Consider the following 14319-nt stretch of genomic DNA (forward strand, 5'->3'; position numbering starts at 1 on the left):
TTGTAAAAATATAAATTGTATTATTTTATTTAAATAGTTAAAGTTTTAATTACCAAACTAATCAATTAATAGGAGTTATTTTCACTTAACTTTGTGATTTCAAGTTTGAATTTGAATAAAATTTATAATTTTCCTTATTCAGTTCTAACATGATCGCATTTAATATCTTGTGGTATAGAAAAAAATAATTAAAATTTAAAAAAAAAGTACTGGAAAAATTATGTGATTGTTAGTTATTTTTTAATTTTGATAATTTATATATGATATAATTTATGTTTATAATTTTAATTAAGAATTTTTCTCTCATATATTTCCAATTCATTTATTTGCTCTTATCATGGGATTAGTGTTCTTATTTTCTTTGATAATTTTTGAAATAAATAAAATAAAAGTCTCCTTATACTAATATTTAACTAATTCTTATGCTATAATTTTACACTTATCTGTTTTTTTGACAAAATACATATAGACTCCTTATATAACAATGTGATATAAAATTTTGCATAATATTATAAATATTAAAATTTTTTCAAAAAAATGAAACTCACCTTAATAATTACTGTACTTTTGAAAGAGTTTAGTCTTTAATTATGAACTGAAGAACAATTTTAATACAAAAAAATATCAATGTTACTTGTAACTAATTTTTTCTTTTTGGAAAAATGAAGTAGAGCTTCTTTTAGACAAGACTTTAGGACTTGTTTAGTTTCTGAAAATATTTTTTCTTTTTGGTTTTTTAATACAAAATTTAAAAGACAAAAAACAGAAAACAATAAATATTTCCCCTAAAATTAGAAATTCATTAATTTATAATAGTATAATGCCATGGATATTATGCATTTTTCTGTGCATAAATCCTGTGTGAAGAACTTTCCACTTACATAAATTCAGGATTATAGTGACTCCTTACCCCGGATTTTAATGGGATATTACAAAATATGGGGTATGCTATATTTTACAGTAAATGTAATAGTTATCAATAAGACAAATAAAAAATAAAATTTTATTAAATTCATAATATATATTATTCATGCCCAGTTTTGTCAAAATTTAATCTGTTTCTATACTGTCTAAAAAAAATCAGGTAGACCCGATTTTATTACAACAAAAAAATTTGCAAAACGAAAGAAGCTAGATTTACAGGGATAGAAGAGAATGTGTTCCAAAATTTGAAATTTAATAATAAAAAAAGCGTTGTAATTGAGACATTTCAAAAAAAGAAGAATTAATGGTCTGAAAAAATCACACTTGTTCTTCACAGGATATCCAAATTCTAGAAATATATTCACCACAAACATGTTACTAACACTTGGGTTATATTGGTTTTTGGTGGAAGTGATGATGAGAAGAAACAGAGACAAGTTAAAGATAAAGATAAACAAACATCTCATTAAAACTACATATATATATTGAAAGAGATTTTGAAGATAAACATTGAAATATCTAAGGAAAAATTAAGCATCAGAAAGCTAAAGTTTTGGACTTTGGTGAATCAGCCACTTTGAGGGTCTCTTCAATAAGCTTTCTAGCCTTTCTGCTCCTTATCTCCATTCTCATACTCTCACTCTTCTCCACCTTATCATAAAGCTTCTTCATCTTCAAAGACCTCATTTTAGATTTCAGAGTCACAACCAACCTTCCTAGACCCATCATCTGGTTGTCCTTCCTTGCTGAATCTGTTAAGCAATCAAAGCTATATTAATTTAGTTCACTAAGTGGAAAAAAGAAAAAAAAGAAAAAGAGAAAAACAAGAAAGAAAAGGACAAGTGACAACTCAAAAGAGAAGCAAACCTTGTGAAGGGTTAATTTGTGAAATTTTTTGACCCCTCTTTTGTTATAGAGCAGTTCCTTCCTGCACTGAGTTGAGAATGCAAAAAGTAAGGTTAGAGTGGAAGAAGAAAAGGGTCTTTTTCTTTATTTATATTTGTCCATAGGAATGCATTCAATGGATGGATATGGATATTGAATCATCAAATTTATGGTATCTATTTATATATTGTTGGAACAACTTTTAAATTAATCAATAAGTTATTTTTTATTTATTTAGATTAAACTTTAAAAATATATGTAATTTAGAAATGCTACTAAGACACTTTCTTTCATATATTTTTATTATTGATTAAAATTTATTAAAAATTATAAAAATTATGTGAGTTTTACTCTTTCTTAAACTAATTTTTTTTATCTTTTAATAAATTTTAACCAATAATAAAAAGCATGTTAAAAAAATGCTAACATTATTCATTTTAAATTAAACTCCTTAATATCATTAACATATATATATATATATCAAGACTATAATAAAATAATAACATAAAAATTAGTTTTCTTAATAAAATAATATTAAAAAATAAAGTAAGAAATTAAAACAAATCACTAACACATAATAAAAATTTTAAATACAATAAGTTAGGAATAATATAATAATTAAATAATACTATAGAAGGAAGAACCGATATGATAAAAATTCAAAATAATAGTAAATACATAATATCATAGCCAAAGACAAAATAATAATAACAGTTTGACATTTCATATTAGATTTATTTTCCAATTTTTTCATAAAAGAAAAAAATTATAATTTTTATTTTAATTCACTTTTTTAATATTTTCATTATATATTATTTTATAAAATAAATATTGTTTGCATAAAATTAATAGTAAGTAAATATTGTACCAATTATATAAGTAGATATGAGGAGGCTTTATTTTATTAATAGGAAAATAATATAATTTTAAAATTAATTATTATAAAAATTAAGAATTTTATTTATATGATAATCTATAATTGGATGACAATATAACAAATTTGTTAGATTGTTAATATATATTAATCAAATTGTAATATTAAATATTTTATTCTATTTATCTTAAACTATATTTTAAGAAATAAATATTAAATTTTTTTTAAATTATAAATGATTAGTTTTCCTTTTTTTTTATTTCTTTTCTTTTTTTTTTAAAAATTATTAATTTAGTACTTGAAAGTTTTATTTGATATTTAATTTCTGTGTTGAAAAAATTATAATATCAAATAAGTTCTTTAAATAAAATTAAATAAATTATTTTATTAATTTATAAATTGAAATAAAAATATTTGCATATTTTGAAAAATTTAAAAACTCAAAGTCATAATTATTTACAATATTAAATTAATTTTAGTTATTTAAAAAACTAAATATTGTTGAAATCTATCATTTATATACAAATTTTATATTTTTAATATTATAGCAATCGTTACAAATTAGTCTTCATATAACTTATTATATTAGTGGTATGGACAATTTGATTTATGAAATAATATTTTTTTTAATAATAATGTATTGAATGTTAGTAAAATATTTAATTCTATTCAGTATCGTTCTTAGAATAAGTTTATAGGTTGCATTAGGGTTTTTAGGAAAATTGATTGTTCTTAGAATAGGCTTGTATGTTGTAGTAGGGTATTTAGAAAAATCAATTATATATGTGAATTAGATTAATGATTTCTTAATATATATTGTTAATTCTCGTAACGGGTTAAGTATTTCTTATAATATAAATTTATCTTTAATAAAAATATTAATATTTAGAAAAAAATTTATTATATTATTATATTGTTTTATTTTTTATTTCAAAATTAATTGTTAAATAATAAATTGTTTTCGAGTGGATAAGTTTACAATGTGAAAAATCATTTATACTAGACACTGTATCATTATTATAGTATGAAACAATAAAATATTAAAAATATATTAATATTATATGTGTTGAAAACATAAATAAAAAATATATGATTATAAAAAATAATAACGTAAAATATGAAAATTAAAAATACATAGAAAGAGAAAAAAATTATTATGTTATTCTTAAAAAGAAAAAGTTGAATTTACTTAAATAGAAATTAATTAAATATAAATATGCAAAAATACTTCAGCAAATGTTTATTGTTTAAACTTTCACAACCGCAAAGTAAATTCATTATAAATATAATGAGTTGAATTTTTATACGTTAGTATACTTTAAATCAATTAGAATTATTGTCTTTCTTTTGCTCCAACTTGCATTCGTGTCAACTTAAATTTATCAATTGTCCTAGTTTGAAGCCTTGGAACACCATTTACTCCAATATAGGGTCTAAAACTTATCAATTATTCCTGTTTGAATTATTGTCATGCCATTTGCCGTGGTTCAAGAAATTTGATATGTCAATTGCCCCAACTTAAACTTAACTCTTGCTTTTCATCAACATTTACGATTCTTTCTAGCGAATTATTTTTCATTTCGTGAAACATTTTGCCCCAATTTATATTCTTACCACTTAATTTTTTCCAACTTAAATTCATAAATTGTCCAAGTTTTGAAGCTTAGAACACCCTTTACTCTAATTTAGGGTCTATATCAATTGCCCCTAAATGAATCTATGTCATGCCATTTGCCCCAGTTGAAGATTTCAACACATTGCCCCAACTTGAGCTCTTATTGTGCTTTTCACCGACATTTATGATTCATTTTGACAATTTTTGTTGGATATTTTTCAATTTGTGAAACTTTTCTCTTTTTTTTTTGTTGTTGTATTTTTCAAACCTAACAATCAAATCGTTTTCTTTTTCCTAACTTTTGCCTAGGTTATTCTTGAGTTTTCAACCTAGCAGACACTTTTTTCTTTTTCTTTTTTTTCTTTATTTTTTCAAACCTTATAGTCATTTTTTTTATCCTAACTTTTGCCTAAGTTACTCTTTTGAGTTCAACCTAGCAGACTACTTTTCTTTTTCTTTTTCCTTTTTTCTTTTGTGTTTTTTTTAAGAGGCCTCCATCATCCATATTCATATTTGTGAGAAGTAAAGTCTCATCACGAAATTCTTGTGGCACAATGTATTCAATTTTTGATGTCCAGATGAGATCTAATCCATGAGTATGAACCAATTCTTCTTTTTCAAGCCTGTTTTCATTTGTACTCTTAAAAACAAGATTTTTTCATTTTTCGTAAGGAAAATTATTTTAATTCCACACAAAGTTGCCCCATTTCACTTATTCTTATTTGATTCAAACCTCTTTCTTTCTCCCAAAATAATTTCCCAATCGGTATTTGCAATCCAATCTCTGTGACAATTCATTACACCAATATTCGTATATCAAGAGAAAGCTCTAAATACATTCACTTTTCTCATTCGGTTGAAGAATTAAACAATCAAAGTTACTTGGTATGATACTGTCACCGTTGCATTAATTGTGCTTTGAAAATGGAGGATGAATGAAAGCTGTTGGAGTATGTCGTGGGATAAACATTATGGAGAATGAATTTAAAATTGCAAAAAAAAAAAAAAGGGTAAAATGTAACGCCCAAATTCTTATAATGCTGATAAATTATATATATATATATATATATATATTCATATGTGTATTTATTTACTTGATAGTGATGTAAATATATGTATATGACCTTATTATGATGTGAGTTTGTGGTTGGAATTAGACTGAAGGAAAATAGGATAAGTTCTGGTGCAAGGCATTCTCGCTGCAGCGAGAGATGTGTCGCTGTAGCGAAAGGACTCTGGGTGAAAGGCATGCATTTGTCGCCTTCTCATTGTAGCAAGAACATCTCACTATAATGATAGAGCGACAGTTTGATGCGCATTTATGGGTGCAGTCTCGCTGTAGCGAGATTCTGCAGAAACTAAAGTGTAGTTTTCTCTGAGTTTTTTGCTGTAGCAAGAGGGTGAGTTGCTGCAGCGAGGTCATGCTGTGGCGAGAGTGTCAAGACCAGAGAGGTTTTAAAAAGGAGGTTTAGGGTTTGAGAATTCAGTTCTCAAAATCTCTTTGATTCTCTCTACCCAAAACCTTTTTCCACCGATTAAATTGCTCAAAAGCCGTTCGGGAGGTTGATTGAAGGTTGAATCCGTGTGAGGAACGTTTGAAGGCTGAAATCTGTGTGGGGAGCATTTCTTAGGTAGACTCCGAGTATAGGTCTTCAATCCAAGGTAAGAGGGGACTCTATCTTACTCTATTATGTGTGATTTGCTGTTAATTGTTGAATATTATGATGTAACTGGGTTAGAGGGTAGGAAATTGTTGAGAAATGTGATGAGGGCCATATGTCGTGAGATGTGAATATTATGTGTGTTTACCCGAAATTGATGAATGTGAATTATATGCTAGATGTTGTACGATAAAATGAATATTGTGAACAAATGTGGGCTCGAGAGCCGTGTAATATAGATAAATATTGGCTATGTGTCGTGTAATATGAAATGAATGTGAGCCTAGTGCCGTGTATTTGAATGAAATGTGGGTTGTGTGCTGTGTGTAAGCGTGATTATTGCATGCGTGAATGAAATATGTGTGAATGAGCGTGTTAGCGCCATTGTAATGTGCTATGAATGATTCAGCGATACACTGGAGGTGTGGAAGATGAGGAAGGTAGAAATACCTTGAAGAAGGGAGAGTGGTGGTGACACCGATTATGGAACGGGTGCACCACGGGCCTCACACTCTCTTCCTGACTAGACTTCTAACCACTACCTTTGCTGAGTGACCCGTGACTGCCCCACATGGTATCTGTGAGGCGGGGGTAACCGGCGACCATTTATGGTGTGAATATGTGATCACAGTGTCACAGTGAGCGTGGTTGGAGTGCGCATGCATGAGATTGTTGTCTTTATTTGTATTTATGAATGTAACGTGTTGTGGATGTCGTGAGTGTATCGGTGTTGCACTAGAATGAACTGTGTGATAATGCTGCCTGCAAATATGTCTATGTAATGTGTTAAAATGATTTGGAGGTGAGACTCTATAATTATTTGTGTGTTTTGAGTAGTGTAGAGTACTCACCCTTACATTTATTTTTCAAGTAATCAAGACGATCAGCACCAGACTCAGTGAAGGGACGAATGGACTGTCATAAGACTTAGATTTTATTTTGAAAAATATTGTAATTGAACTAGTCCTGTAGCCGTTATTTGATATTAATTTGTAACCCTTCTCTTATTTCAAAATATCTTACGAAAATTTGGTTATTCGAATTTGTGAAATTATTATTTAATTGAAATTAAAATTTAGGTGTTACATAAAGAAATAAAGTTCAAAATGCATTTTAACCTTCAAAAGGAACATGTTAGTTCAAATTCCAAAAAGGAGAATGTCCTAAAGCTTTAATTAAAGCACTAGAATCATTGCAAAATTATTTTGAACTTGAATTAAAAATCAAAGAAAGATTGATAGTTTCTCAATTGCTGAATTTTTATTTGGCAAATAAATATAGAAAAATGTCTTCTTTGGGGTATAGACATTCCATTTTGGGACTTTGCTCAAATTCTTTGAAAAATTGTCAAAAAGACCTTTCAATTGCAATTTTTATATTATCCAATCTGGCCAACTTCTATTGTTCTTCATCATTATTTTTTATGCACCTTTGCATTGAAATTTCCTTGCAATTTGGTGAGAATTAGATGGAAAGGGAATTTTTTTTTATACTATCTACTATTGGTAAGTCTCTATGAAAAGAACCAATTTGTATCTATTTCTTTAGAGATCGTCGTGTCTTTAAAATCTTGGTCATTTTTCCCTTCGATTGATTGATACCAGTCCTTCATCGCTTCATTATGACATTCTAACTCATTCATGTTTAATTAAGAACGTGCAATGTGAGGATGTAAGACTTAAAATCCATTTTTTTTTATTTTTTATATATATATTTTTTACAAAAAGATAGAAATTAGTGGGAAAAAAACTTATTTATTTATTTTTTATTTAAAGAAGTTCTTCAAAAAGTGGTTGACTCTCATTCTAAGAAAGCATTCATTTCTCAATAGATGAGGTATATCTACTAGCAATGTATAGAACATCATATACTTTCAATCAAAAAATTATTGTTCATCAACTGATAATCAAACTCAATAATGAGCAAACACAATCTTGATATTTATTATTTGCTAGTATAACATTGAACAAAAATCAACTTATTAAACTTCTAAAATGTTGTGTGAGTACACATTATTTTGAAACAAAAATGAATATGAACCAATGCATGAATTTGAAAATTGGATGTATGGATTGTTTTTGAAAAGTGAATGCATGGATCCTTTCTTGATAAGAGAGTGCATGAACTATTTCTTGATAGGGGAATTACAGACAATTATTTTTTATATGCAAATGTATGAATAACATTTTTTTTTAATATGTGAATGCATGTATAATTTTTTCAGTATCGAATACGTGGATAATGCATGAATCATTTTTTTTGCTGAATCATTTTCTTTTGTATATATGAATGCATGAATCATTTTTGTATATGCGAATGCATAAATCTTTTTTTGTATATACGAATGCATGAATCTTTTTTGTATATATGAATGCATGAATCTTTTTCGTATATGCGAATGCTTAAATCAATTTTTTGTACAAAAATTATAGGATGAATAATTATGAATATGATTTTAAACAAATGAATGAACATGGTAATAATTTTGTAGGGTGAATGTATTTTATTTTTATTTATTTTGATTTTTTGATATTTTTCTAAGGTCAAGATTATAATTCTTGAAGGTCACTATGTTCTCTTGTTAGTGCATAATTTTGTAGGTGGATTGAGATTCCTAATGGTCGATATAGCCCACAAATTGCCTCTATTAAATAATAAGGACCTACCTCATGACTTAATCATAAGTAGGGATGTGCCCTCTAAATATGAGTAAGTCAATGTACTAATAACAATCTGAGTGGTAGCTTAATAACTACCAAGTGGGCATAAAGCCCCTTAATTGTCAAGGCACTTTTTACTCCTATGCTCATACAAGCTCAAGTATAGAGCCTAAATATGTATGAGGTAAGTGTTAGTGGTGTGTGTGCATGGAGTGTGCAAGTCTTTTACACTATTAACTACTCATCTAACATGGACAAATAAATATTGAAGAATGCACAAGAGTCATATACCCTAAGATTTCACAATATAACAAGTAAATAAATGATAACAAGATATTTACAAAAATAAACTAAATAATAAAATGAAATAAAAGAAATATACAAACAAGTTGAGAAGTGAAATAAATATAAAAAGTTAAAAATATTGCACAATCAATTAGGTTAGACTTGAATCTCAAATAAGTCCCTAGTGGAGTTGCCATCTGTCGCAACCAAATCACAACGGGAAGACGACTGTGTAAAGAAAAAGAAAAAGAAAAATTGTAGAAAAGGGTTGTAATCAATTTTTTTTAAGGTGATGACGGGGAGTCACTACTAAAGTTTATTAAAGGAAACATGAGAAAAACTTCTAATAAAAAAAGTCTTTGAAATCAGATTTGGACTCGAGAGTTGTTGACGTGTAAACAAAGTATTACTACCTTACAACGTCCGTTGATTAAATTAGTTATCTTCTAATTAATTGTGCAAAATTATTTCTCTTTAAAAATATTTATTTCACTCTAAAATAAAACAATTAATATTTTTTATTTTCAAATTTGTAATTATTTTTTAGCCTTGTTTCTAATTCTTACAATTTTTCTAGGTTTTAATTTTATATATATTTTATAAAGAAATACAATTAAAATATTTTGAATTAAAGAAATAAATGATTTATAAAATATTATCTCTTTTTTTAAAATTTTTGTATTAAATAAATTTAAATAAAATCTAACTTAATTTTTTTCTTAAAGTAAAAATTTATTTTTAATATTTTTATTTTTAAATAAAAAACTAAAAAATTTAATTTGAATTGGAAAAATGGATTATTCATAAAATATTATTCTTTTTTATTTTCATAGTAAATAAATTTAAATAAAATTCAACTTGATTTCTTTTATAAAGAAATTAGTTTTTATATTTCGTATTTTTAAGTAAAGAAACATAGTTAAAAATTAATTAGAATTAAGAGAAATGATTATTTATAGAATACTATTCCCCATTTTTTTTTTACATTTTTGTATTAAATAAATCTAAATAAAAATTAACTTGATTTTTTTTCTTAAAGTAAAAATTAGTTTTTATTTTTTTCTTATTTTTAACTAAAGAACATAATTAAAAAATAATAATTTGAATAGAGAGAGAATTAGTTATAGAATATTATTGCTCTTTTTTTTTATATTTGGTATTAAAGAAAACAATCTTAAAACATTTTATCTTGATATTTTATTTATTTAAATTTTTTTGAAATAAACACAATAATTTTATTTTTTAAGAATTATTTTGAATTAATCTTAGTCTAAATTTTTTTTAAAATAATTTAGACCTAAAAAAATAAATTCTGACTTGACAGGTCAGGTTCTCGCTCCTACGTATCTTTCATATGCAACGGAAGAATTAAAGTTATCCCGTAGTTTTTTTTTAAAAATAAAATAAGGTTTAGGATAAGTTATGAAAGTTACAAGGATTCTTTTGTAAAACTTTTTATTATTATTATTTTTAATAATTTTTTTGAAATTGGGTTTTAGGTCAATTTTAAAGATTTTTTTTAAATTAAATTTTTATTTTATTATTATATCTTTTAGTAAATTCACTATTGCATGGGGTTTAAGTTAGCATAGGTTACACAATAAACCCTTATAATCGAAAAAATATTGAATGTAAATCCACCATTCTATCAAAATCATTTGGCTGTTGCATGAATTTAAAATTTTTTTTCTCTTTTTTTTATAAAAAAAGCAAAAAAATAATATTCACATACTAACATTAAATCTTTACATGCTAGAAAGAGACAAGGGAGAAACATAATACAAATGAAAAACAAAATAAAACAAAGGCAAACAAAAATAAAAGCAAACAATATTTTTTAAAGATATTTTCAGGGTTTTAAAAAAAAACTAGGGTTCGCAAAAATTATTAGGGTCAAAAAAATTAATTTTTAGGGTTGGCAAAATGGCAAAGCAAATAATAGGTTTTTTTAGATTTTGGTTTTCAAATTTGAGAAAGTTAGGGTTTGCAGAAAATTGTTTGGGTTAAGAAAAATTATTTTGTATGGTTGGCAAAAGGCAGAGCAAACAATGCATTTTTTAGGGTTTGGAAAAGTTAGGGTTTACAAAACAAATAGAGAACAAGAAAGGAATACAGAACAATAACTAACAAAATGAAAATAATAATAAGAATAACCCTTACTCTAAGCAACACTGAATGAACGAAGGAGAAATAAGAAAGAGAATATAGAATAACTAAAGAACAATGAAATCACAAAAAAAAAAAAAAAATAGAAATAAAAAGGAATAACCTTTACTCTAATAAATAACGACTTTTCTTAACTTCTTTTTGAAGGTTTAGGATTCGAGATTAGACTTATCCTTTGATTCTCTAGATTTGTCCTTCTTGATTAACCTTAAGATGTGCTTTGGCTTTCTGTAGTCCCTTCTCGTCTTTTTCCTCTTTGTTTCTTGAGCTCTCTCTTGAATTCTCTCTTTTTCAACTCTTTCTCTTTTCTTCTCTATCTCCCAAATCTCTCTCTATTTCTAGTGTTCTCCAGGAGAGTTCGGTTTTTTCTCTTTTTGTTTCCCGTAAAAAATAAAAAGTTTCTTTCTAAGAACTTAAACTTCCTGTTTATAGGCATTTTTTAAAACCTATATCATATTTAGTTTGCAATTATTTATTTATTTATTTTAAATAAAGGCCCCCTTATTTTTTGATGACTAGTAATCAATTTTTTTTATTCTCATCAATTTTCCTAAAAATCTACAAACTACTTTGACTATTTTTAATCCGATTTTAAATTTGAAATTTGAAATTTAAATTTTAAATTAGTTTTTCTCTATTTTTTAACCTCTAAAAAAAAATTAAATCATTATATTTATTTTATTTTGAAATTTATTTTTGAAAGGGAATTGGATAAAATTAGGTATTCACACCATTGATAGAAGAAATGTCAATTATGCTACTTAGGAACATTAATCCCTTATTAGGAATGTGTAATGGAATAAGACCTCTTACCATGCGTTTACGAGAGTAGATAATTGAAACAAAAATAATTATGGAAAATAAAATTGGTGCTAAAATATTTATTTCGCGTACAGTTTTGACAGCAAATAACTTTAAGTGACATTTTTTTTAAGAAAAATAATTTCCAATAAAGATAGGCTATGCAATGACAACAAACAAAAGTCAAGGATAATAATTAAACTATGTCGGACTATATTTACCAAAGCCTCTATTTAGTCATGGTCAGTTATATGTTACATTGTCTAAAGTAGCGTCAATAAATGAAGTAAAAATTCTCATTATTGAAAATGATGACAAATATATAAGATATACAAAAAATAATATATAAAATATTTCATAATATTTTTCAGTATAATTATATTTAATATAATAATTTTTTACTATAAATATATATTATATTTAAATTATATATTTATATTTTAAAATAAATTTATTTAACAAAAATAAATTAAACTCATGCAATGTATAGGTATATATACTAGTAATAAATTAAGATTGACACTAAATTTAGTGTAGTAAAATTACACTGCATAAGCATGTCTGTGTGGCTAAACTCGTGCATTACAAGATTTTATCTTTTATAAATTTAATTAAATTTATAACAAAATATTTTATTAACACCTATCCTTAAATTAATTTTTAAATTTAAATATATGAAAATAGAATTTTTATTAAAAAAATTATTGTTTATACTTTAATATTTTGAATGTAATAATATTAATTTTGTTTAATAAAATCTCACCACTTTTAATAATTAGCTTTGAAAATCAATGTTAATATTGTTCATAAAAAAAATACTATTTTAAAGAGAAAATAACTTTTAAAGAGTAAATATCTTCTTAAAACTTTTTAATTAAATTACATATAAACAAATGAGCTTAATTTTACATTAAAGTTTTTTCATAAATTCAACTTATTTAACATTTTAATTGTAATACCAAAACAATTTTGAGATTGTGTATAATTTTGAAGGTAAAAAATAAATTGCTCTATTCGAATAGGCTTATTTAGTGATCATTATTTTCTTCATAATTAGATGTGTCAAATATGTCAATCCTAATTAATTTAGTCCTAAAATGTTCATGGAGTTAAAAAAACTTATAATATAAAAAGTTCATATGATTAAAAAAACTCAAAATTAAGTGGTTAGAGTTAACCCATGGACCAATTATCTTTAATTTTTTTTTATAATCCATTAAAAATATTTATTTTGTATAACATGTTTTTTACTATAAAATTATTTAAAGATAGATGAAAAATAATTAATCCTTTGTCTAGTGGTAACTACAACATCAACAATAAATCGAAACATTAGGCAAAGGTATAACACAATATGTACGAACAAAAAGCTTCACAAACTCAAATTTCATGCCAAACATGACAAGACGAGTTTAAAACTGAATACACAACAACAACTTATTCAGCATGAATGTATTCTGATTGCCGTAAAGAAACCATTTACCTGGCAAGTGACGCAGACAGTGTGACACAATTCAGTCTTCCCAGATTGAAATTCACCACATAACTCAGTGATAGAACCTGTCTCAATTCCACCTGGCATAAACAGGTGTATCAAGTTTAAGACACTTTAACAGTAAATTCCACGCATAGACATTAAACAAGGTGTTATTGTTTCTGATTATGACCTTCCAATATCTTGTCAAGCTCTCTTGATCCTGGTTGCATTGTGCTTGGCCTGGAGTTCACTACCACTAATAAAATCCATAAGCACAAGCTTAGAGGCTGTCAATAAAGAAAAGAAAGCAAACATCAGAAGACCTTCATAACACTCAAAAGAAATAGTGAAGGGAAACAAAAGCCAAGGTGAATAATACCTGCTTCAAAAATCTTGTCAACTTCAGCTTTTCTGATTCCTTTAATTTTTAAAAGGTCTATCCAATTCTCAATTATGACAGAAAAGAAATGAAATATAAAATTCTTGAGTAGTCTATCTCCCTTCGAATGAAGAATCCTCTAAAATGGAATCATTCATTAAAGGGAGTATCCTGGAATTCATAAGGGATTTTCTTGTTTATCTATCATTCCATTTGATCTTTTAGGTTCAGACGTTAGCTCGACGGTTATGCTATGATGTCCTTAAGCCTATATGCAATAGATAGGCTTCTTGACATTGTTAACGGATTCAACCGTGCAAATACTAGCATCTTTAAGCTTTTGAACATCTGTGGAGGCTATTGAAATGCGAAAAAGGTATACAAAAGGGAAAACAAATTAAATAGAGTGAGTAAGAATATGAAAAAGAAGAGATCTTTGAACCTGAAGTTGCTTGATAGGTAGAGGGCCATGTTGCATTTCAGAACCGTCATGTTGTTGGACAGCTTTCCGCTTTCTTGAATGCTGCAGGCTGGTTGACATTGTTTCAGCCAAAGAACAAAACTTACAAGCTGTAGATGATAGACATAAAAC

At 26.1% G+C, this 14319-nt stretch overlaps 1 pseudogene; it reads right to left on the reverse strand.

Annotated features, from left to right (window-relative positions):
- Positions 1-1461: 1461 nt before the first annotated feature.
- On the reverse strand, positions 1462-14268 carry LOC113867707 (annotated as a pseudogene).
- Positions 14269-14319: the final 51 nt, after the last annotated feature.

The sequence above is a fragment of the Abrus precatorius genome, unplaced genomic scaffold (genome assembly GCF_003935025.1).
Source record: "Abrus precatorius isolate BTA unplaced genomic scaffold, Abrus_2018 Scaffold5, whole genome shotgun sequence".
In the NCBI taxonomy this organism is placed as follows: Eukaryota; Viridiplantae; Streptophyta; class Magnoliopsida; order Fabales; family Fabaceae; genus Abrus; species Abrus precatorius.